The 25,763-nt window shown below is 40.4% G+C and overlaps 2 long non-coding RNA genes across 4 annotated transcripts in view; one reads left to right on the plus strand and one right to left on the minus strand.

The window, feature by feature from the left end:
- The window catches only part of LOC138149404 (uncharacterized), a 30,177-nt gene extending 5,894 nt beyond the window's left edge, over nt 1-24,283 (minus strand). The window contains exons 1-3 of the long non-coding RNA XR_011165312.1: nt 23,875-24,283; nt 22,885-22,964; nt 22,653-22,746 (exon numbers count right to left, since the gene is read on the minus strand). This is a non-coding gene — a long non-coding RNA (uncharacterized lncRNA). The remainder of the gene's footprint in view (nt 1-22,652; nt 22,747-22,884; nt 22,965-23,874) is intronic.
- The window catches only part of LOC138149400 (uncharacterized), a 58,237-nt gene that overhangs the window by 22,556 nt on the left and 9,918 nt on the right, over nt 1-25,763 (plus strand). Inside the window, exons 3-4 of one of the 3 annotated variants that reach the window (XR_011165305.1) lie at nt 49-183; nt 907-1,005. The exons of 1 other annotated variant lie outside the window; for it this stretch is intronic. This is a non-coding gene — a long non-coding RNA (uncharacterized lncRNA). Of the gene's footprint in view, nt 1-48; nt 184-906; nt 1,030-25,763 lie in introns of those variants that run through there. One more of the 3 variants, XR_011165303.1, reaches the window with a different exon arrangement.

Here is a 25,763-nt window from a genome sequence, read left to right on the forward strand (position 1 = left end):
CTGGGAGGAGCCAAAAGGATCATCTAGGTAACCCCCTTTTATTTACAGAGGAGGAAATCAAGGCTAAAGGCTGTGAAGTGACTTGTCCAGTCAGAGGCAGCAAGTAACACACCTGGGATTCAAGCGCAGCTCTTCAAATTTTAAATCCAGTGCATTTCCCATTATACCATGAGATCTCTTAGGGTAAGAACAGCATCTGCCAGGGTCCCAACATGTGGGCTGGGCTAGTTTTGTCTTTAAAAGACAGGGAGTTGTCCCCAAGACTTGATTGGTCCAAGCAGCTAAGGTTTGAACTATTGACATGGCTTCCCAGTGACTTAAGGAGATAAAATAGACCAGCAGGGGTAGTCCTCGGACCCAGGGGCCCTTAGACTTGTTGAATATCCTACTGCCATTTCAGTCACCATACCCTGCTGACTAGACATGCTTCTCTTTGGAGACTAGGGGAGCCCCCATGCATCTGAACCTGTGCTGTATCTTTGATGAGTATCCTTTCCATAATGACTAAGCAAACTTTCATTTGTTTACTGTTGAATGGTCTATGAGTTTATCATTTCCACTATCAAACCTGAGCTGCCCAATCAGACTGAATTCAGAGAAGCATGAGAAGATATATATGAACTGATAGTGAAATTGGCAGATCTGTGAAAATAATAAGCACAATGACTACCATGTATGTGTGTGTGGAAAAACATTAAAAAAATGAAACTGAATGTTGCATAATTATAATGACTGAGTTTTGCTTCAGAGAAGAAAAATAAGAAAATTTACCTCCTTCATTTCTTAGCAGGTGTGGGAGACTATTGGGTATGAAACATTGCCTATATTGTCAGATTTGATTGATGTACTAATTGGTTTTGTTTTAAATTTTTTTTCTCTCTGTTTTATTCTTTTTTTTTTTTACAGGGGATGACTTAATAGCAAGGGGAGTAGGAAGAAATATATTTTAAATTGAAGAGATATATTTTCAAATAAAAGAAATGTTGTACAAATAAAGCATATCAATGTTTTTTAAATAAAGAAAAAACCAATCACATATTGTTTGTATTTGATTACAGAGGTAATAGAAAGCTTCAGAAGTTTGTTGAACAAGGAAGTGATGGGGGCTGTGCTTATGCTTTAGCAAGATTATTTTGGAGTTGTGGGGAGAATGGAATTGAGGGGGGAGAGACTATTTTTGGGTCATGGACTCCTTTGGCAATCTGGTGAAGCCTGTGAGTCCCTTCTCAGAACTTGTTTAAAAGCATAAAATAAAATACATAGTATTCAAAGGAAAACAATTTTATTGAAATATTATAAAAATATTTTAAAGAATGTTCATGGACTCTAGTTTAAGAAGTAATCAAGGGGAACAATTAAGAGCCTAGGTGAGGGGCAATGAGGTCTTCAACTAGAGTGGTAACCCAGAGAATGGATAGGAATGGAGATTTTTTTTTTCTGTTTCTGCATAGTGCTCATTTCTTTTTCTCAAAATTAATTAATTAATTTTTAATTATCAACATTAACTTTCATAAGATTTTGAGTTCTAAATTTCCCTTCATCCCTCCCCTCCCCCACCAAGACAGCTTACAATATAGGTTATACATGTACAATTATATTAAACATATTTCCACATTAGTCATGTTGTGAAAGAAGAATTTGAACAAAAGGGAAAAACCACATGAAAGAAAAAAAAGAGAGAAAATAGCATGCTTTGATCTGCATTCAGACTCCATAGTTCTTTCTCTGGATGTGAATAGCATTTTTCAACATGAGTCTTCTGGAATTGTCTTAGATCATTGCATTGCTGGAAAGAGCTAAGTCTATCAAAGCCGGTCATTGCACAATGCTGCTATTACTGTGTACAAGTTCTGGTTCTGCTCACTCAGTATCAGTTCATATAAGTCTTTCCAGGTTTTTCTGAAGTTCACCTGCTCACCATTTCTTATAGTACAATAGTATTCCATTACATTCATACACCACAACTTGTTTGGCCATTCCCCAATGGATGGGCATCCCCTCAATTTCCAATTCTTTGCCACCACAAAAAGAGCTGCTAAAATTTTTTTTGTACATGTGGGGCTTTTCTGAAAAGGAGAATTTACAAAAGATATTGTGGAGATAGAACCAACAAGATTTAATAATGAATTGAATATAGTTAGGGATGGGGAGAAGATAGTTGAGAGAATGACTACAATACTGAGCTTGGATGACTTCTCAACAGAGCAAGTCACCTGGCATTTATTAAACATCTACTATATGGCAGGTACTGTGTTAAGAATACAAAGAAAGGCAAAAAAAACCAAACCAAACCAATCCCCCCCAAAACAAAAACAAAAACAAAAGCTAGTCTCTGTTCTCAAGGAGCTCACAGTCTCATAGCAGAGACAACATGCAAACAAACAAGGAAATTGAGGATAAGACTATAGGGAAGACACTAAGGTTAAGGAGGAATAGGAAAACCTTGCTGAAGGTGAAACTTGAGGTGAGACTTAAAGGAAGTCAAGTAAACCAAGAGGCAGAATTGAAGGAGAGCATTACAGACATGGAGGACAGCCAGTGAAAATACTCAGCCAAGACATGGAGTATCTTGTTCAAGGAACAGTTTGAGGAGGCCCATGTCACTGGGCAGTAGGGTAAGTAGAGGAAAGTAAGAAACATGTAGATCATTTTGGAGATAGATTGGTTTTTTTTTTTGGATGGCGTGTAAGGTAATGAGTTCCATTTTTGGTCGGTTGGGTTTGAGATTTCTATGGGATATTTAGTTATAGGTGTCTAACGCATATTTGGTAATGTAAGACTAGCGCTCAGGAGAGAAATTGGAGCTGGATATGTCGATGGGTCTAGAGGAGGAAGTTTGTAAGTTAACAAGCATTTATTAAGTGCTCACCATGTGCCAGACACTGTGTTAAGTTCCAGGGATACGAGGAAAGGAAAAAACACAGAATCTGCCCTCAAGGAGCTTATATTCCAAGGGGGGAGACGCCATGAAAATAAACAATGTACACAGAGGTTATATACTGTATAAATGGAGAAACATCTCAAAAGCAAGGCACTAGCAGGGATAGAGGTGGGACTGGAGTGGGGGAGGCAGCTAGAAAACACCCTTTGCAGAAAATAGGATTTGAGCTGAACCTTGGAGGCAGAAGGAAGGAAGGAAAACTTTTCAGGCATGGGGAACAGCCAGTGACAAGGTACAGAGTGAGTGGGGAGGAGTGTCCTATGGGAGGAACAGCAAGAAAGCCAGGTTCTTATTTTACTGAAAAAATTGAGGTCATTTCTTGAGAGCTCCCTCTTCTCTCATCTACTTCATGTCATATCATCCAGATGTGGTAGGTTAGTACCTCCTCATTCACCCCTATCTCACATGGTAAAGTGACCTTTCTTGTCAAGGTTAAACCCCTCTACATCCCTGGAGGTGGGGTGGGGAGGTAAATAAACATTTATGTAGAGTCTACTATATGTAAGGTACTATGCTAAGTACTATAAAAGATTTTTTTAAAATCTTTAAACTTTTTTTTAAATTTAAATTTTATTTTTTAAAATGAGTTTTATTTTCTGTTTCTTACATCACCGTAGTATCCTATGTATTCCTCTCCCTTCTCCCCAAGAGCCATCCTATAAGACAGATAGTATTTTTTAGAGAAAAAAAAGTTAGCACAATTGATTAAAAAGTCTGAAAACAAGTGTGATGTGAAACTCCTCTGGACCTCCTGCCTCCAGGAAGGGGTAGGTTGAGTATATCTTCTCATAGCACTTCCTTAGAGTCCCACTTGATTTTTATAGTTTTCCTACATTTACTTTTAAATTTTTGGCATGTCATTGTTCTTTACTTTTACACAGCTATAGTTACAGTGTATATTGTTTTCTTGGTTCTGCTTACTTCATTCTGCATCACTTCTATAGCTCTTTCCATGCTTCTCTGTATTCATCACATACATAATTTCTTATAGTGTAGTAGTATTCCATTTCATTCATGAACCACAATTTGTTTGTCCATTTCCCAAGTGATGGGCATTTACTTTGTTTCCAACTCTTAGCTATCACAAAGAGTGCAGCTATAAATATTTTGGAGAACAGGGAACTTTTTTTCTCATGAATGTCTTCTTCAGAGGATAAGCTCAGTAATGGAGTTTCTGGTTCAAAAGGTATGTATATTTTAGTCACTTTATTTGCATAATTCTGAATTGCTTTTGAAAATGACTGTACCACTTTACCAACAATATATGTGTCTATCTTCCCACAATCTGTCCTACACTGACTGCTGCCATTTTTCATCATTTTTGCCAATTTGCAGGGTGTGAGGTGAAACCTCAGGGTTGTTTTTGATTTGCATTTCTCAGTGATTTGGAACATTTTTTCATTTGGTTGTTAATACTTTGCAATTCTTTTGAGAACTTTTTGTTCATATTCTTTGACCATTTATCTATTGGGAAATGGTTATTAGTCTTCCATATACTTTATTCTTTTCTTTTTTGCCTTTTTCTTAGAGGGGCAATTGGGGTTAAGTGACTTGCCCAGGGTCACATGGCTAGTTTTTTGTGTTAAGTGTCTGAGGCCAGATTTGAATTCAGGTCCTCCTGACTCCAGGGCTGGTGCTCTATTCACTCTTCCACCTAGCTGCCCTTTGTCTTCCATACACTTTTATTAATTGTTTATATGTCTTGGATATCAAACCTTTATCAGAGAAATTTGACACAAAGATTATTTCCCCCCATTAACCACTTCTCTTCTTATTCTAGATGTATTAATGTTGACTGTGCAGAAACTTTTCTTCCTGACCTCATTTGAAGTTTTCTTGGCAAAGATACTAGAGAGGTTTGCCATTTCCTTCTGCTCATTTTACAGATGAGGAACTAAGACCAGCAGGGTTAAATGACTTGCCCAGGGTCACACAGCTAGTAAGTGACTAAGGCCAGATTTTAACTCAGAAAGACTCATCTTCCTGACTTCAGACCCAGCACTCTATCCACTATACCACCTAGCTGCCCATTTTTTTCTTTATTCTAAGATCTTTATGTTATGGTCATGTATCTCTTTGGGTTTATTGTGGAGTGGAATATAAGGTATTGGCCTAAGTCTAATTCCTGTCAGACTGCTTTCCAGTTTTCCCATCAGATTTTATCAAATAAGGAGTTTTCCCCCAAGTAACTTGTTTTCTACTATTGTTTCTGAAACTCTCTTGCCTAGTCTATTCCATGGATCTCTCTATTCTTTGACCAACACCAAATGATTTTGATGATGACCGCCTTATAATGTAGTTTGAGGTCTGATTCTGACCACTGCCTCCCCCAAACTGCCATCCTTTCTCTGAGCCCACCCCCGCTTTTTCTTTCTTCTTTCCCCTACTACTTCTTCCCATATTTGTGAGGTCTGGGAATGGTATTCCTCCTTCATCCTTACTTCTTTTTGTCATTTCCCTTGATATTCTAGATCTTTTGCTTTTCCAAATGAATTTTATTACTATTTTATCAAGTTCTCTAAAGAATCCCCTTGACAATTTGATAGTATTAAAAGTATAAATTAGGAGTGGCTAGGTGGCGCAGTGAATAGAGCACTGGCCCTGGAGTCAGGAGGACCTGAGTTCAAATCCGACCTCAGATACTTAACACAAAAACTAGCTGTGTGACCTTGGGCAAGTCACTTAACCCCAAATGCCCCCCCAAAAAAAGCAAAAAAAATAATCAATTATAATAAAATAACCAATTAAAAATTTTAAAAAAGTATAAATTAATTTTGGTAGTAGTATAATTTTTGTTATATTGTCATGGCCTAGACATGAGTGTTGAATATTCCTCCAGCTATTTAGGTTGCTCTTTATTTCTTTAAGGAGTGCTTTGTAATTGAATCTATACAAGTCTTTTTTTTAGTGTGTGTGCTTTGGGAGGTTGATTTCCAGATATTTTATGCATTTTGTAGTTATTTACATGGGATTTCCCTTTCTATTTGTTTCTTGTGTTTTGTTATTATTACATAAAAATGCTGTTGATGTATGAGGATTTATTCTGTAGCTTACAACTTTGCTGAACTATTAATTGTCTTATTAGTATTTTTGCTGATTCCTTGGGGTTTCCCAAGTAAACCATCATAGCATCAGCAAACAAGGATGGTTTTATCTCTTTTTTTACCCATCTTTATTCCTTTATTTCCTTTCTCTTGTCTTATTTCCATCACTAGAATTTCCATATATATATATATATAAAAGAGTGGGGAAGAGTGGGCATCCTAGTTCCACTCCTGTATTTATTAGAAATCATTCTAGTATACCCCTCTTACATATAATGCTTGCTTTTGGTTTTAGTAGATGATTTTAATAATATTTTTTTCAAAGTCCCTTTATGCCAATGCTTTATAGGATTTTTAGTATAAAAGAATGCTGTATTTTGTCAAAGGCTTTTTCTACATCTCTTGAGATGCTCATGTGATCTTGGATATTTTGGTTTTTAATGTAATTAATTATGTTAATTGTTTTTCTAATGTTGAGCCATCCTTGTATCCCTGGTATAAATCTCACTTGATTGCAATGAATGATTTCTTTGATAAATCACTGCAATCTGTTTGACAGAATTTTGTTTAAAATTTATGAGTCAATGCTCATTAATGATATTGGCTTATTTTTTTCTTTCTGTGTTTTAGCTTTCTCTGGTTTAGGTGTTAGGACTATATTTGTCTTATAAAAGACTTCTGGTAAGGTTTTCTATCATTTTTTGAGAATAATTTGTGAAGTCTGAGTGCTAACTGTTACTTAAAAGTTTGATAGAATTCTCCTGGGAATCCATCAGGTTCAGAAGTTTTTACCTGGTATTAGGGCTATATTTGTCTTTTTTTTTTTATTTGAAAGAATTCTGTTAAGATTCTCTATCAATTTTTGAAAATAATTTGTGAAATCTGAGTACCAACTCTTCTCTAAGAGTTTGATAGAATTCTCCTGGGAATTCATCAGGTCCAGAAGTTTTTCTCCTTGATAGTTTCATTACAGTTAGATCTATTTCCTTTTCTGTGTTCAGGTTATTTAAGATCTCTATTGGTTCTTCTGATAGTTTAGGAATTTTATATTTTTGAAGCTATTCCTCTATTTCTTTTGTGTTATCAATTTTACTAACATAAAAACTATGCACAATATGTTCTGATTATTCTTTTTTCTTCTTCTGGTTTGCTGTAATTTCACTTTACTTATTGATTCAACTTTTCTGCTCTGTTATTTTTAATCATATTAATTAGCTCTTTATCAATCTTATTAGTCTTTTCAAATAATTAACTTAGTTTTATCATTTCTATTTTTTGTTTCCCAGTTTGTCTATTTCACCTCTAATTTTTAATATATCCTCTTTTAACTTATTTTTTGTTTTTTTTCCAATTTTTAAAACATATATTCAGTTCAATAATTTTTTCTTTTTCTGTTTTGTTAGTGTATGATTATAGGGTATGATTTCCCCCCCTGAGGACAGCTTTAGCTGCATCCCAGTAATTATGATATGCTGTTTCATTATTATTATTTTTGTTGCATATTTTGTGAATTGCTTCTATGATTTATTCTTTGACCCACTTATTTAATATTTCATTGTTAAGTCTCTATTTGGGTCTGTATCTTGTGGTGCCAAAACCAATTTCTATTGTTATTGTATTACAGTCTGCAAATGATGTGTTAAACACTTCTGCCTTTTTGCATTTGTTTGCACTATCACTATGCCATATATGGTACATAGTCAATTTTTGTAAAAGTTCCATATGTTGATGAAATAGTTATATTCTTTTGCTGTCTCACTTAGAAGATGCTGTAAGTCTTTCTTTTATGAATTTGGATGGAAAGATATTTGTAACATATGGTAATTACTGATATTGATTCGTTGTCTATGGTTCCTTTAAGCTTCATATAGTTTCCTTGTTTATCCCTTTTTATTTTTTGAATATTTGTTTTTGATTTGCTTGATAACATGATGGCAACTCTTGCTTTTGGGGGTTTACTTGATAAGTAGTCATTTTTTTTCTATTCCCTAAAATTTATTTTGTGTATGTCTTTGGGGTTTGTTTTTTTTACACATTTTTATAAAATTATTTATTTATTTTTAGTTTACAACATTCAGTTTCACAAGTTTTTGAGTTTTAAATTTTCTCCCCCTCCCAAGATGGCATGCAATTTGATATAGGCTCTACATATACATTCATATTAAACATTTTCACATTAGTCATGTTGTAAAGAAGAATTATAACCAATGAAATTAACAACAAGGAAGAAAAAACAAAACAAAACGAAAAAGATAGAGAGCAAGTAGTACATTTAGATCTGCATTCGGACTCCACAATTCTTTCTTTGAATGTGGATTGCATTTTCCTTTAATGAGCTTTCTGGAGTTGTCTAGAACCTTGCATTGCTGAGAAGAGCTAAATCTATCAAAATAAGCCATCACAAAATGTGATCATAATTGTGTACAATGTTCTCCTGGTTCTGCTCCCCTCATTCAGCATCAGTTCATGTAAGTCTTTCCATGTTTTTCTAAAAACAACCTGCTCAACATTTATTACAGCACAGTTATATTCCATCACAATCACATACAACAGCTTGTTCAGTCATTTCCCAATTGATGGGCATCCCCTCAATTTCTAATTCTTTGCCACCACAAAAAAAAAACTGCTATAAATATTTTTGTGCATGTGGGTCCTTTTCCCATTTTTATGATCTCTTTGGAATATAGCTCTAGAAGTGATATTGCTGGGTCAAAGGGTTTGTACATTTTTTATAGCCTTTTGGGCATAGTTCCAAATTGCTCTCCAAAATGGTTGGATCAGTTCTCAGTTCCATGAACAATAAATTAGTATTCCAATTTTCCCACATCTTCTCCAGCATTTATAATTTTCCTGTTTTGTCATTTAGCCAATCTTACAGGTGTGATGTGGTGCCTAAGAGGTGTTTTTATTTACATTTCTCTAATCATTAGAGATTTTTTCATATGACTACATATCATATATATGATATATACATACATATCATATATATGATATATGTGATATATATATATATATATATATATATATATACACAGAGAGAGAGAGAGAGAGATCTATATCTTCCTCTGAAAACTGGCTGTTCATATCCTTTGACCATTTATCAATTGGGGAATGACTTGTATTCTTATAAATTTGACTCAGTTCTCTATATATTTTAGAAATGAGGCCTTTATGAGAGACACTGGTTATAAAAATCCCCAGTTTTCTGCTTCCCTCCTAATGTTGGTTACATTGGCTTTGTTCATACAAAAACTTTTAATTTTTTTTAAACTTTTCATTTTAATGTAATCAAAATTATCCATTTTGCATTTCATAATGTTCTCTTTCTCTTGTTTGGTCATAAGTTCTTCTGTTCTCCATAAATCTGACAGGTAAACTATTCCTTGCTCTCCCAATTTGTTCATAGTATCAGCCTTTATATTTGTATCTTAAATATGATTCTTTGTAAGCAATAGATTGTAGGGATTTGCTTTCTTGCTCAATTTGTCACTTTTTCATTTTATTGGATTGTTTAATCCTTTCACATCAAAAGTCATAAGAGTTAGGTTTATATTTTCCTCTATCTGTCTCTACAGTTTTTTGAAGTTATGATTTTTTTCCCCTTCTTGTACTGTAAATGCAATATCATGTTCCTTCAATTATTTTACTTTCATCTTTTTATAAAGTGGATCCGTTCCCACTGGCTCGTTTCCTTTCCTCCAAATCCTCTCTCTTATTTTGTTACCCATTTCTCTTTTAAGTTTTATTTGTTTCTCTCTTCTGCTTTTTTCTGATTATATGTTTCTTCCCTTTTTTTTTATCTCAGTCAAGTAGATTTCCTTTTTCTTCTCCTTCAGCTAATCCTATTTGTTACTTTTAAATTTCTTCTTTTTTTGGTGCCTCTTTTCAAAAAGATTTTTTTTTCATTCTCTTCACTATCTCCCTTCTCTTTCTGCTTGCTCTAGACTCTCATTCTGATTCATGACTCCAATAATCATATGGTGTCTCTCTTTTCTTTGTATTCCTTATATAAGCAAAGTTTCCAAGGTATCCACTCTAGGTTCTGTCTTCAACGAGCTTTCTGCCACTGCCTTGTAGGGCTTACTTACTTTATAGATCCCCCTTTTTCAATGTGCCTTACTCTCAGAACAATACTAATTACTGTAGGTGTCAGAGGGGACAATGTCCCATGGTAAGGCTGAAACCTCCCACCCCTCACTAATCTATACCCTCTCTTGCTGACCTTAAAAAAAATTTTTTTTTCTACATTTGCCTGGAAATCTCCTCCCTGTGTCCTTGCTCTCCTGTTCCTATAGCTACCAATTGCCCCCCAGGTATTCTATCTCCTCCCTCCCAATACATGCAGACTTTTCAGGCACAAAATCACCCAGCTCTCATCCAGTGTAAGGTCCTCATTCCCCTTCAGTTATAGAAGTATTCCTCAGTGGAACCCTCTTCCATCTCCAGAGAAAGGCTTTCTTCCTTTTTCCCCTTTTCAATCTTTCTCTCTGCCTCTTCACTCACTCCCTTGTAGGCTCTTCTCTTTCTGATTCCACAGAGGTTTCCCTAACTGCTAGTCCTTGATATGATCCTGGCACATCACTCACTTCTCTCTATTCCCATTCTCCTGTCCCCTGCTTTCATGTGCCCTTCCATGTTATAGTGTAGTCCCACAAGAGAAACATTTACCTATAGGCAGGTATTGCCAGGTTCTGTCCTCAGTGCTCCTTGCTTACCTTTTCACTCTCATCTCTACCAGATTTCTGCTTTCTCTCCATCTCCTTGTGTACATTTAGCAAGAAGTGTCTTGGGGTGGCCAGGTGGCTCAGCGAGTAAGAGGACTGGCCCCAGTGTTGGGATGACCTGGGGATCGAATCCGGGCTCAGATACTTAGCACCACACCCAGAAATAACTGGCCGTGTAACCTTGAGCAAGTTACTTAACCCCAATTGCTTTAAAAAAAAAAAAGTGTCTTATTATTCTTTCTGTCATCACTTTGTTACTGCTGCTGCTGTTTATATTTTTTCACCCCTCTTAAATTCTGTTATTTGGGATGTCTGAGAATCAAAGAATCTCTTCAGTTTTGGTTTTCTTTCTAAAAGCATTTCAAATTTTTCCTTATTATTGAATATCCATCTTTTGTCCTGTATGGTTAAGCTTACATTTGCAGGATTGGTAATCCTGGGCTTCATCCTGCAGAATATATTATTCCATTCTCTCCTTTTTCTTGTGGATGCAGCATAGTCTTGTGTTATTTGGATGTCCTTTCCTTTGTATTTGAAGGTCTTTATTTTGATGACTTGCAGAACTTTTTGTTTCTGAATTAAATTGTCCTAGATCATGAAAACAGCTGAAGTTGCTTCATCTTTGTTATGTAATTTCCATTTTGGAGAAGCTTAAGAGGTTGTGAGGATTAGAGGAAGTGCTGAGTACACCATCTTATTCTCATGTGAATTGGAACCCTATAAATGTTATCTCATTTGAACTTCACAACAACTCCTGAAAGGTAGGTGACATTACTCTCCTTATTTTACAGTTGGGGCAACTGAGGCAAACAGAAGTTAAGTGACTTGTCCAGGATCACACAGCTAGTAAGTGTCTGAGGTCAGAACTGAACTCAGATCTTCCTAACTCCAGGCCCAGTGTTCTATCCACTTCACTACCTAGCTTCCTCAAGTGATATCATTCTATCCCATCTTCTCCAGAGATTGCCCTTCTTTTATCCCCACTCACTAATCTTCAATCTCTCCCTATCTGTTGGCTACTCCCTTACTATCTATAGCATGCTCATATCTTCCCTATCCTCAAAAAACCTTGACTTGATTCATTCATTCGGCTAGCTCTTCTCTTATATTTTTCCTCTTTTGTGGCTAAACTCCTTGAAAAAGTCTTCAACATCCAGTGGCTCTACTTCTTTTCTTCTCGATTCTCTGCAGTGTAACTTCCAATATCATCATTCAACTGAAATTGCTACTACTGTCCCCCAAATTTCTGCTAAATCTAGTCTTAAGCCTTCCTCCCCTCCATATACTCCTGTGATGTAGCAACGCTAGTCTCTTTGCTGTTCCCCACACACCTCTCTATCACCCAACACTGCATTTTCTTTTTTGTTTTGTTTTGTTGATTGGTAAAAATCTTTATTAATTTCTTTACTTTTAGTTTATAAGATTCAGTTCCACCATCCCTTGAGTTTCAAATTTTCTCCCCCTCCCTTTCCTCCCCCCTCTCCCCCCCCCCCCCATGGCGGCATGAAAAAAAGTATAGGATCTGCAAATACTTTCACATTAGACATTAGTCAGGTCATAAAGAAGGATTGTAACCGATGGAATGAACAATGGGAAAGAGGAAACAAAACCAAACAAGAAAAAGAAAGAGAGCAGGTAGTTTGCTTCAGTCTGCATTCAAACTCTGTTCTTTCTAGTTCTTTCTCTGAATGTAGACATCTCTTTCCATCATTAGTCTTTTGGAATTGTCTTATAACCTTGCATTGCTGAGAAGAGTCCAGTCTATCAAAGTTGGTCATCACATAGACGTTGTGTTTGTAATTGTGTACAAATTTCTTCTGGTTCTGCTCTTCTCACTCAGCATCAGTTTGTATAAGTCTGTCCAGGTAAATATGAGGTCTGTCTGCTCCTCATTTCTTATGGCACAATAGTATGATATTACATTCATATACCACAAGTTGTTTAGCTATTCCCCAATTGATGGGCATTTCCTTAATTTCCAATTCTTTGCCACCACAAAATGAGCTGCTATAAATATTTTTGTACATACATACAGGTCTTCCTCTCACTTCAATGATCTCTTTGGGATACAACCTTAGAAGTTGTATTGCTGAATCAAAGAGTATGCAATTATTTATAGTCCTTTGGGCATAGTTCCAGATTGCTCTCCAGAATGGTTGAATCAGTTCACAACTCCACCAACAATGCATTAGTGTTCCAATTTTTCCACATCCTCTCCAGCATTTGTCATTTTCCTGTTTTGTCATCTTAGCCAATCTGACAGGTGAGATGTGGTACCTCAGCCAACTCTGCATTTTCATTGGCCATCCCCCTTGCCTGGAATTATCTCCTTTCTCATCTCTGCCTTTTGACTTCCTCAAGTTCCACCTAAAATCACGTTCTGTAAAAAGCCTTTCCTGATCCCTTTTTAATGCTAATGTCTTCCCTCTGATATTTATCTCCAAGTTATCCTGTATATATCTTGCTTGTACATAATTATTTGCATCTCTCTCCCACATTAAACTATGAGAAGAGGGCCAATTTTTTGTCTTTCTTCATATCTTCAGTGCTTAGCACAGTCCCTAGCACATAGTGGGATGCTTAAAAAATGCTTGTCCACTTTTCTTGTTACTGGACTGTAAAGTACATGGAGTGAAGTATAGTTTAAGAAGACTGGATAGGTGGGGAGGGGCCAGGTCATGAAGGGCTTTAAAGACAAACAAATGACTTTATATTTGATTGATCTCCACCAGTTCATTTCCTACTACCTATAAACATGTCTTCCCTATTTTGAAAAAACCTTTGTTTGACCCTTCCCCTCCCCCCTACTATTGTCTAGTATCTCTTCTGCTCTTTGTAGCTAAAGTCCTTGAAAAGGCCATCTACAATAGGAGCCTCCACTTTCTCTCCTCTCACCCTCTTCTTAACCCCTTACAATCTGGCTTCTGACCTTAACATTCTACCTTCAAACATTCCACCATGCTCTCTTCAAAGTTACTAATGATCCCGTAGCTGCCAAATCCAATGGCCTTTTCTCAGTCCTCATTCTCCTTGACCTCCCTGATGCCTCTGACACTGTGGATTATTCTTTTCCCCCTTGATATTCTCTTGTCTCTAGGTTTTTGGGATACCACTCTCTCTTGGTTTTCTTCCTACCTATTTGAGAACTCAATGTGTCCAAATAGAACTCACTATTTTCCCCTGTAATTTCTCTTTTACCTTCTACCTTCCCTATTACTGTAGCGGGCATTCTTTGTAGAAATAGGATTTATCTATACTATCATAACATTGCTATTGATGTAGCACTTTGTTTTTCTGTCAACTATATTTCCCAATATCATCTCCCCTTCCTTGACCCTCCCATTCTCTCTCTAGAACTTGGAGAGACTCCCCATAACTTTGCCAATGGAGCTAGAGACAGATGCACAATAAATTCAAACTACTGATATGATTTCTTTTCTAATGATGCAATCAAGACCACCTCATTTTATTTTAGGCCTGATACTTCAACTCAGTGGAACCATGTCTCAATCAAGCAATCATTCCTAGGCCTGAGACTAAGTTCTACAAGGTCTTTCTAATTGCACAAGAATTTTGTTCTGATAGGCCAAGGAATGTCCTAGTGATCATTTACAAGTTATCAAGAGAGTGGAGAAGGGATTTCATTCCAGAAATTGAGGGCATTTTGGCTTTCTTGCATATCCCTAAGGAAGAACCAGTGGATGGGGAAGAAGAGGCCTTGGCTTAGGCTTTACACAAGAATTTTGTTGTGATAAAGAGGCCTCCTCTCTTGCCTCTTCTCCCCATCCCCCCCTCCATTTTACAGATGAAGAAACAGACAAGACGACGTTAAAAGACTTGCCCGTGTCCACACAGATAGTGAACAGAGCCAAGACACAGGTCTGACTCCAAAAATGGTACCCTTTCCAAAGTGTCTGATAGGTCTTCTGACCTCAAGTAGCCTTCTTTCCACTGAATTATGATATTCCAACCAGGAACTTAGAAGAAACTTGGTCTCCTTTAAAAAAAATACTTTAAACTATGGAGTCTGAATGCAGAGCAAAGCAGACTTTTTTTTGTTTTGTTTTGTTTTCCTTCTCATGGTTTCTCCCGTTCACTAGAATTCTTTTTTTTTTTTTTTTTGCTTTTTGGAGGGCAGTTGGGGTTAAGTGACTTGCCCAAGGTCACACAGCTATTTTTTTGTGTTAAGTGTCTGAGGCTGGATTTAAACTCAGGTCCTCCTGACTCCAGGGCTGATGCTCTATTCACTGCACCACCTAGCTGCCCCCACTATAATTCTTTTATATAACATGACTTAAGTGCATATGGTATTGTATATGTAGAGCCTATGTCAGATTGCATGCTGTCTTGGGGAGGAAGGAGGGGAGGGAGGGGGAGAAAATTTAAAACTTATGAAAGTGAATGTTGAAAACTAAAAATAAATTAACTTAAAAATTACTTTATTAATTTTAAGAAGCATTTATTTTTCTCCTTTTCACTGCCTACTCAGTTATAATTTTTTTAAACTCTCATAATAAATATGCATAGTTCAGCAAAACAAATTTCCTTATTGTCCATCACCAAAAATATATGACTCTGTCTCTAAGAGACCTATGAGAGAGGATAGATACCCTTTGGGTCAGGGAAAGGCAAGAACTTTCCTCTCTGTCCCTGTGCTCAGGAGAGCTTTGATTCCTTCTGGGAGAGAGCCTCCTGGAAGGAAGGGCTCTCTGAGGAGGCAGGTGAAATCGCTGAGCCCCGAGGGCCAACCCTGCTCTGCCCAGTCTGACTCCAATGGCCTGCCTATCAGACAGAGAAGCAGTATCAGCAGTGGTAGCAGCAGCCACGGCCCCATCGGCCAGAAAGGTCACTTGGTCGGGAGGACAGCATTCCTCTTCCTCAGGGGGCAGAGGGGAGAGATGTGAAACAACCTGGGCTTGAGCTGACAGGCCAAGCTGCCCTGAAGGCCTAGACTTAGAGGTTCAGGTATGGACACCCAGGCAGGTGAACATTCCAACCTTGATGAGTGCTTGGGGCAAGTTAGAGCCCAGGGCTCTGGGGCTGGAGAGAACCTTTAATCAGAGGCCTCAGGCCTTAGCCACCCAAATAGGACATCACCTATCACCTGTCACCTTGTCAGCTCTGCTCTCCTTACTGGATCAAGCAGAGCCTGAGGGAGCATAATGTGCTCACAGAATTTAGAGCTGGACACAACCTCAAGACATCTGGGCCACCCTCTTCATTTTCTCCAGAGAGGGGAAGAAATTTGTCCAAGACCCCACAGAGGGAAAGAAGTTGGAGGAAGTAAGTGGGGAGAGGAAGAAAGATAGAGCACAAAAAAAATGAGCAGGTGCATAGAACAGGATAAAAGAAGGGATGAGAGAAGGGGAAATTATTTTAAAAGATGCATGTGATAAAAATAGCAATAGAAGTATTTAGTAGTAAGTTACTTGTATATAGTAATACTTATAATTATATAATATCAATAATTATCTCGATTATACTTTTAAATTTTAATTTAATTAAATTAATTTTTCAAAGCACTTTCATACCTGTGATTTTATTTGACCCTCACAACCTTAGGTGGAGTAGTTTTTCTTGCCCCATTCTACAGATGGGAAAGCTGAGGCTCAGGGCAAGAAGTGACAGGTAACTGAGTTTTTGACAAAACAAACTAGAACCCAGCTCTCTTGACTCCTAGTTTCCTATTCTTTCCACTATATAACACTTTCACTGCCTCAGAGAAAGTTTCATTAGTAATGTTGGATTTCTTTGTTCTCTAGCTTTCAAGCATTGGCCTTGCACATGATGGACATTTAGCGAATGTTGTTTATCTGAATGAATGAGTAAATGAGTTGTTAAATTAATAAATGAGGGAATAAATGAGCAAGCAAATTAGTGAACTAATAAGAATGGAGTAATTAATGAATGTATGACCAAAGGAATTCATGAGAATAAACAAATGAATTGATTAGTGAGTGAATGCAATAAATCTGAGAGTAAATGAATGAAAGAATGAAGGACTGAATGAGTAAATTTGACTGAGGTGCCCAAGGAAGCTGGCCATCAAACCTCAACTGTTACACACATTAACAAATGGCCTAGGCCCCTGAAAGCATAGCCACTGCACACCTCGGGATAGGTGTCTCACATACAAAATGTGGTGGGAAGATCTGGTCATTTTCATCATGGGAGCAGTACATTATTATGCTGACCTTAGAGCCAGGGACAAGATCTTAGCTTGTTGGGATCTGGCCTGGATTATTATCTCCTATGACAACACCATGCCTTTCCATCCCTGCCCTCTCCTCAACCTCTAGAAGTCTAGGGGGCTGGGCAATTAGGGAATGGCTAAGTAAAGTTCAGGGAGAGGAAGGAATTTGCCCCAAATTACACATCCAGTCAGTGGCAGAGCCAGACAGTGCCAGACTGAGGCCTGGCTCCTAATCCAGAACCTTTTCTCCTATGCCCAGCTGCCCTTGTCCCCTTCACCCACTACATTCTATCCAGGCAGGTCAGAGCCCAGTGCCGCAAGTCTCCATGGATCCAGGTGTGAATCACTAAGCCAAGTTCCCAGTTTTGGGGGGCCCATATTACTTCTACTCAGGGCCATGGGTAGCCAAGGCCTCACTGGAAGGCAGAAGGTTAAAGGAGAAGGACCCACAGCAGGTGTCTTGCTGAAAAGTACAAAATTATTCAACCTTTCTTGGGGGAGAAAAAAGGGAAGAGCTATCCACACATACACAACCGGCCTGGCGGGTCTGTGCACCTGCCTGTAGAAGGGCAAAACCTGCTGCCTCTTGTTAGGAATGAGCCCCACCCTGCACGGGCCTCAGCAGAAAAAAATGTGCCTGCCGGTCACAGTGGCCCAGGTCCTGAGGAAGAGAGGAAGAAGGAGGTCTGATGGGAAACTGAGGCACATTCATTTCCTTTGTAGTTTCTCTTTCTAAGCCTCAGTTTCCTCCTCCACAAAATGAGGATGATATCACTTATATCATCTTCCTCACAGTGTTGTGAGGAGAATTGAATAAGAAGTGAAGGTTATTTGTAACTTTAAAATCCTATTTGAGTAAAAAAAAAATAACGATTTCTCTTCTAGAATGTCCAAGCTGGGTGGGCTCTTAGAACATTAGAGTGTCAGACATAGAACATGGAATGTGGAACGTCGGAGCTGGTAGGGACTTCAGAAATCATTGAGTCTATCATTGAGTCCCTCATTGTATAGATGGGGAAACAGGCTCGGAGTTGGTTCAAGCCGACATTACACAGTGAGTTAGGGATGGTGACAAATTGAAATCAGGTATCCTGATTCCTGGCCTATAGTCCTTTTTCTCTACACTCATAGAACTTGTCACAGGGCTAGGCAGATAACGGACTCTTAATCAAGGCTCGATGACTTTAAATGCCTTCTCTTTCCCTTGGGTTTAGAGAAGCTCATGGTCCAGGCAGGAGAGGGATTTTTCTGGAGCCTGGGACTTGTTATCACTACCCTCATCTCAGTATACATTCCAACCTCTGATGGAATTCCCCATCAGGGAAAGGCTCCCTCCACCCCCAACCCCTACTTCTCTCTCACCTCCTTGGGACTTGAAGTGGGCCAAAAAGTCCACTGTCACTGACTCAGGGAAGGGGTATTGGCTGCGGGGGAAGTGGGTGTGGCAGAGAGAGAAAGAGATTGGGGGGAGAGAGAGAGAGAGAGAGAGAGAGAGAGAGAGAGAGAGAGAGAGAGAAATTGAGAGAGGCAGACAGAGAAAAAGCCAGGGAAGGGGCCCCTGGATCAACACATTGCCTTCTCCCAGTGCCTGTTAATATCCAAAGTGCCTGTGATAAGAAACAGTTCCCAGTTCCCCAGGTGGGAGGGTGACAAGTTGTATACAAGACACTATAAACAGCACCCGCTTGTAAATGCAGATCAAAGACAAAGGGTTTATTTTCCTGAGCTGGGTTTCTTCCTCAAGAGTTGGCTGGTGGGAGGCAAGGGAAGGAGGACCAAGGGTTCTGGGGAGTGACCGCTAGGCCCAAAGCAGATCCTTAGGGCCTCTCTAGCTCTGAGCTTTCCCAATTGGGGAAGGCCTGCCTGCTCTGCTATAAATATTTTGATGTAAATGGGGACTTTCTTCTTATCAATGGCCTTCTTGGAGCATAAGCTTAGTAATGGTATCTCTGGGTCAAAGGGTATGAACATTTTAGTTATTTTATTACAGGTCTGCTCTGAAGAGTGAGTGTGGCTCCCTCTAAAGTGGCAGGGAGGGGGCAGGCTGGCTGGCCATTCCTGGTTCTGACACTAACTTGTGTTTCTTTGGCCAAGTCAGAGTCCTTCTCTGAGCCTCAGTTTCTGAAGCAGCCTAGTACAGTGGAGAGGACACTATATTTGGGTTACAAGGACCTGGGTTCAGACTCCCTTGCTATGGGAACTTTGGCAAGTCACTTCACAGAATTATAGAATGCCAGGACTGGAAGGGACCCCTGGGGCTATGTATCTATTCCAACCCAGATATGATCTTGTATAATGCATATAATTCCTATTGCATATATAGTTCTTTCTGTATCTCCGACAAGCTGTCATCCAGACATCTAGTAAGGGGAACCCATCCTCTCTGGAAGCAGCTCCTTCTACTTTTAGATGCTTCTCACGGCTAGAAAGATCTTCAAAATCATTAAGACCCTAACTTAGGCCTCTCTGAAATTTCTGTACATTGCTTCTAATTCCACCTTCCAGGGCTGAGAAGAACAGCCGTCTTGCACAGAATCACCCTTTGAATACTTGAAGATAGCTGTCATGTTCACCCTTTCCTTACCCCCAAAATCTTCTCTGGGCTAAATGTCCCCTGTTCCTTCCAGTGATCCTCAAATAGCCCAATCCCTAATTCTCTGATCATCTTCATTGCTGTCTCCTGGATAAGTTTGGTAAGTTCTCCTCTCTGGGACTCAGTTTCCTTATCTATAAAATGGGGGAAGAAGTATTGGACTAGATAGAATTGAAGGTTCTTTCCAGGTTGGCATTTTTCATTCTGTATTATATAATACCTTCTATCTCTAACATCTTGTGTTCCTACTGAGAACAGCATCTAGGATGACATAAAGAATTATTTTCTTTAGAATAAAACATTATTTGAATCTCAAAAACAAAGCCAATAGGCAAAGCACTTTGCAGACATTACCTCATTTGATTCTCACCTGTGAAATAAGTGCCATTATTTTCACCCTCATTCTACAGATGAGGAGATGGAGGCATACCCAGGGTCATGTGGTCACTAAGTGTCTGAGGGAGGATTGGAACTCAGGTCTTCTCCTTGGCTCTAAATCTAACACTATCCACTATACCTCTACAGCTGCCTCTAGTCCTGGAGAAGCCTAGAAGAGCACAGGAAACACAAGCTAGTTAGTAGAACAAAATAAGATCTTAACAAAAGAGCCCTGGGCTTTTGAATCAGACAACCTGAATCCAAGTCCCTACTTGGATGCTTTCTTTCTGTGTGATAGCTAACCTCCCTGGCCTCAGTTTCCTCTTCTGTAAAATGGACCAGACAGCCTCTGAGGACCTTCCATATCTATATCTATTATAATATTATATTTCCTCGGATCCCTTGATCCAAATGAAAACTCAGTTTTCCAGCTCCTATCTTTTCACTCTGAGCCGTCACCCAAAGTAGGGAAAGCAAGTGAACTCATATCCAGTCTAAGGCCATGAGTAAGATGGCCTCACAGTCAGTCAATTTCTCCTGGGACCAGGCTCCAATGCTTTCACGGCACCTCTTCTAGCAAAACCCATTCACCTCGACATGGAGAGGTATTCCTGCATTCCTCATTTACCCTCCACCAGGTTCAGTTTCTTCATCCACAAAATGGGGGGGAGGGGAGTAATTCCTGCCCCATTTCTCTGTCTCAGACCTCGGATCAGAGATCAAGTGAAAAGCCTTCAAAAGTGGAAAATGGAGGATGAATGCAAGATACTATTATTATCATCATATGCCTTTTGAAAGAGGAGCAAGACAAGGCCAATGTTTAACCCAAAAGAATGAATCTCTAATGGCTGACTCTTAGACATTTCAAGCCACACCCTACAGGAAAAGCCAGACCCAGAGGTCAGTTTGTAGAAGGGAAATTCATAATCCTATAACGTCAAAGCAGGAAAGGTCCTTAGAAATCATCTACTTCAATTCTATCCTTTCTTAAATTGGGAAATTGAGACCCAGGGAGGGGAGGGTGACTTATTTAAGGGAATGAATTGAATAAAGATTAGAATGTTTCTCCTGACCATACCCCTGGCCCTCCTTTTCCCTCCCCCTCTTCCTCTCTTGCTAAACATGGAAACCTGGGTGAGCCAAAGAGCCCCTGATTGCTTCCATTGACCTCATTCCATCTCTCCTATCTGGAACCACAGGCCATTAAAGAACCTTTCCTGGAAAGTGTGAAAACTAAGGGAAACTGAGTTGTGGAGAGATCAAAGGGGTCTTTATTCCCACTCCAGAGCAGACTGAGGAGGGTCTTTGTGTGAGTGGAATAGAATTTGAGATGTGGAAAGGGCTTCTTAACCTTGGAGGTGGGGTTATGATCACAGTATCATAGAGTTAATGCTGGAAGAGGTCTTAGGGGGTCATTTAGCCCAGCTGCCACTTCCCCTCACTCATTTTTTGGATGAGGAAACTGAGGACCAGTAAGTTTAATTGATTTACCCAAAGTCATACAGTTTGTACTACGTAGTATCTAGATTTGAACCAAGCCTCACTAGCTTTTGGCTGCAGGTCTCAGCAGGAATCAGCAGGAGACAGTTCAGGAAGATCAAGAAGGGTTGGAATGAGCCCAAAGAATTCCCAAGTCAAGCTAGAAAGTTCTTGGGCAAAGCATTTACTTTCTCTGGGCTTAAGTTTCCTTTTTGGCAAAATGAAGAGTTTGCCAGCTAGGTGGTACAGTGATTAGAGCACTAGGTTTGGAGACAGGAAGATCTGAGTTCAAATCCTGCCTATCTAACATTTAACCTAGGATTTTCTTTTATGTGGATGAGTCTCTGTCCATTTTGGTGTAATGACCCTCAGTGGGGCAGATGAGTAGCTCAGCCTGGCTCCCAGAGGCAATGAGGAAGGGTTTAAGATTGGCTGATCCCTCCTAGAAGGGTCCCTCTCACATTATCCCATTGCTCTCAGTGGAAGAAGGGAGACCGAGGCCTTCCACAGATTCCCAAGGGAGAGCATCCTCCTCTGGCCTGTGGCCATTAGACACGGCCTACTGATCCTAGGATCCTAGAATCTTAGAAACAGAAGGTCATATGGAGCATCAGAAGTGGGAGGGACCTCAGAACAGGGTCTTTGAGATGGTACTAGAGTGTAGGACTGAGGACTGAGCTGGCTAACCTTGTCTTGGGGACAGGGAGCTCCTTACACATTGGTCTCCCCTCCTCCTTGAGGCCAGCTAACACTTTCTGTATCGGAGGAAGCAGGGCAGGAGAATCCAGCTGATTTCCTGCCCTGGACCCCAAGCCGGGGATGAAGTTGAGGAAGGGGTAGGGTAGGACTTTGTATCAGGGATGCAGGATGGTCCCCTGCTAGGGGAGTGAGGAAGCTTCAGGGCCAGAGACATCAGAGGTCAGAGAAGAAGCCTGGGCTTGTGGGGGTGGGAGGAGACCTTCCTCTTTCCCTTATGTGTGGACCAAGGAGAGCAGCAGTGAGACCAAACAGGAATGGGGCACACCATCATATCTCCTGGTGATATCCTTCTGAATAGGTCTAGGACCCCCAATGCTGAAAATCTGGGCTTTCTGGAAATGATCCTTCCTTGCTTGCACTCTCTCTCAGCTGGGAGGGGGCAAGCAGCCTTCCCGTAACATGTTCCAGGTGCACAGAGAAGAAAGCTCTTGTGTCTTGTCCTTTTGGAGGCCAGGCTCTGGGCCCTGGAATGCCCGGAGCACCTGCTTCCTGCCTGAAATGACCGGAGGCTCCTCTCCTACCCCCAAACAATGTTACTTACAGTTATTGAATGGTAAGGAAGTGGCTCTTCCCCTCTTGACTCCTCATTCCTGTTTGCTCCAGAGACCACTGAGTGGGCACTGTCCTGTTACAAACTTGCAACAGAAGAAAAGTGTCAGTCGTCCCTCTCACCCAAAGATCTTCTACCTTCCCTTTTCCTCCAATTCCCCCTTTTCAACTGCCTTCAGAAAAACCTAGCTTCTTTTTTTTTTTAATTGTCACACCAAGCTCACCTGGAAGTCAAAAGACCTGCGTTCAAGTCCTGGTGATTCTTTCATACTAACTCTGTGATCACGGGCCTCAGTTTCCTCATCTGTAAAATGAAAGGGTTGGACTTGATGACCTCTAAGGTCCCTTCAGCTTTCAAATGTGTTATTCTTAAACTCCCCTTCCCTTTTCAGCTTTCTTTGCTGAGGTCTTCCCCCATTAGCTTGGAAGTTCCCTGGGAGCAGGGACTGTCTTTGTTTTCATCTGTATTTGCATCTTCAGTATTGGTGAGTATGGCGTGTCCTGGAAGGGCTAGCACCTCTGGCGTGAGGCTGCTGGGCCCCTTTCAGGGTTACCCATCCGCCTTTGGTGTCCACCTTCACCCAGCTCTCACCTGCGGCTCCAGGAAGCTGTAGCATGTGCAGCGGCCACACCCCAGGAAACACTTCAGCAGACAGGCCGAACCATGTTGAGGGTAGCTGATAGGCCTCAAACAGGTCAGGGAGTTAGAGGGATGCCTATGCCAGGCATGTGAAGACTTCCTGGCAGAATAAGCAGATGAGAACAATTTGTTCCGTAGGCCATGAAGGCAGCTGAAGCAGGCGCTGGAGGGCTCTTATCAAAGGTGCCAAGGTCATCCATGCATCTTGGGCCATAGCCAGATGTCTTGACTTTTGTCTTGCCACTGGACTTCCAGTGACTCAGGAAGAAAGATTGCGGCTGATGCCTTTGTGCAACTCTTCCTCACTTCAATCCAGTTCACATACAAGTCAAGCCATCACCCTGTGACGTCGTTGGTCCTCTTTGAAAATGAAGTATGAACAATACCCCCCCCCCCAGCACTTAGCACATTCATTCATCCCCCATAGCATTAAACCTCGTACATAATAGGTGCTCTCCAAATGCTTGTTGAATTAAATGATGATAAAGATAATTCACTTCACAACCCTGTGACAAAAGCAGGATAAATATTATTATTCCTATGCTACAAATGAGGATCCGAGAAGGTGACTTACCCATGATTGCACAACCAGTGGATGAGCCAGGACATGAGCTCAGGTCTCCTGGTTCCAAAGGCCTGTTCCTTCCATTGTGCCAAGCTGCTTCCTTCAATGACTCAATCTTCTGACCCTGCTAAGAGAGGAAGCATGTGTGGATGTAACTTTCCACACTGCTAAATATTTCTACACTGTTTAGCCCCCAGCTACCAGGAGCCATTCCTAGGTGTCCAGTCAGACTGTCATGAAGCAGTTGTTAAGGACCTACTATGTGTCAGGTACGTTGCTAAGCACTAGAGACACAAAGCAAGGCAAAAGAGAGTTTCTACTATCAAGAAACTCACAGTCTAACGGGAGAGACAACATTCAACAGCTATGTGCAATCAAGATATAGACAAGATATTGGAGATGATCTCAGAGGGATGTACAATGTGGGGTTTTAGCTTGGACTTGAAGGAAGCCAGGACAGTCAGTGAAAGTGCTTGGAATTCGAATATGGAAGACAGAGGAAGAGCTCTTCTGTTCCTCCTTCGAGGTCCCCCTCCCCTCCCCTGCCAGGAGCCCCTGGGCACACAGCCCATCCTCCTCCCTGAGCTCAGAGGGGAAGGCTGCATAGAGCATAGCTCTGACTCCATCCCAGGTCCTGTCAGGAAGGCCGGGAAAATGTTTCAATGGGTCAGGCAGAAACAGGAAGATAGTCTGAGATCCTGGTGGACACAGATGTCTGTGTTCTGGCTAGGTCTAGGGCCCCTCAAACAGACTCCAGGGACTGGATCTGTCAAAAGGCTTGAGTCTCCCACTCCATTCCGTGTTGTCTCCAGGAAGGTTGATTGGGATTTGACTGTCCTGAACTGAGATTTTCCTGATTCCAGAAAAGGAGATTGGAAGTGGAAGTTAATGGGATGATTTGGTGGAAAAAGCATTGGACAAATGGTTAGGAAATCTGGATTCTCTTCTCAGCTCTTTTGTCGGCTATGTGTACATTTTGGGCAAGTCACTTCCCCTTACTGGGCCTCAGTTTCCCCATCTGTGAAATAAAAGGGTTGGATGGGAGGCTATGTGATACAGCAAAGGCTTTGGAGATAGAGGGCCTGGGTCTAAATTGCGGCTCTGCTCCCCACAAGTTGTGTGACTTTCAGGCAAGCCGCTCAATCTCTCTGGGTCTCAATTTCCTCATCTGTAAAATGGAAAGATCTAACCAGATGACTTCTTAGATCCATGCCTTCTAGCTCTAAATCTGAGCTCTTATCATTGTCTAGGACTAGGACTAGGTCTATCATTATCATAGGACTAGTGATCTCCAAGGTACCTAAATGCAAACAAACAAAGAAACAAAAGAAATAGTCATACAAGATATAATAATAATAGCAGCTGACATTTATATAGCTCCTTCTATGTGCCAGGCACTAAGTACTTTACAAATAGTATCTAATTTGACCCTCACACTAGCCCCGGGGCATAGGTACCATTATTATCCCCATTTTACAGATGGGGAAACTGAGGCCAACAGAGATGAAATGACTTGCTCAGGCTCACACAGCTAAGTGTCAGGAGGTTGTATTTGAACTCAGATCATCCTGCCTCTAAGCTCAGTGTTCTAACCACGGCATCACCATGACACTAGCCAGCTATCTTGGAGTACCACACGATAGCAGCGGGAGAAGCACTATGTTTGGAGACAGGATTATCCAGAATCCTAGCTCTGCTGTTTACTGCATGACCTTAGGCCAGTCATTGTCTCTCTGGACCTCAGCATCCTCAAGTATAAAATGAGAGGATTAGATTATGATGCCCAAAGTCTCTTTCTAGCCCTAAATCTCTGGCCTCCTGGTTTGTTATGACGGTGGTCCTCTCTAGCTCTGGCACTCTGTGAGTTTTGGGGTGCTGGGTGCTCCTCTTTCAGGACT

This window comes from Petaurus breviceps, unplaced genomic scaffold (genome assembly GCF_028583685.1).
Source record: "Petaurus breviceps papuanus isolate PSGF00001 unplaced genomic scaffold, PetGlider_PUasm1.0 90847, whole genome shotgun sequence".
NCBI lineage: Eukaryota > Metazoa > Chordata > Mammalia > Diprotodontia > Petauridae > Petaurus > Petaurus breviceps.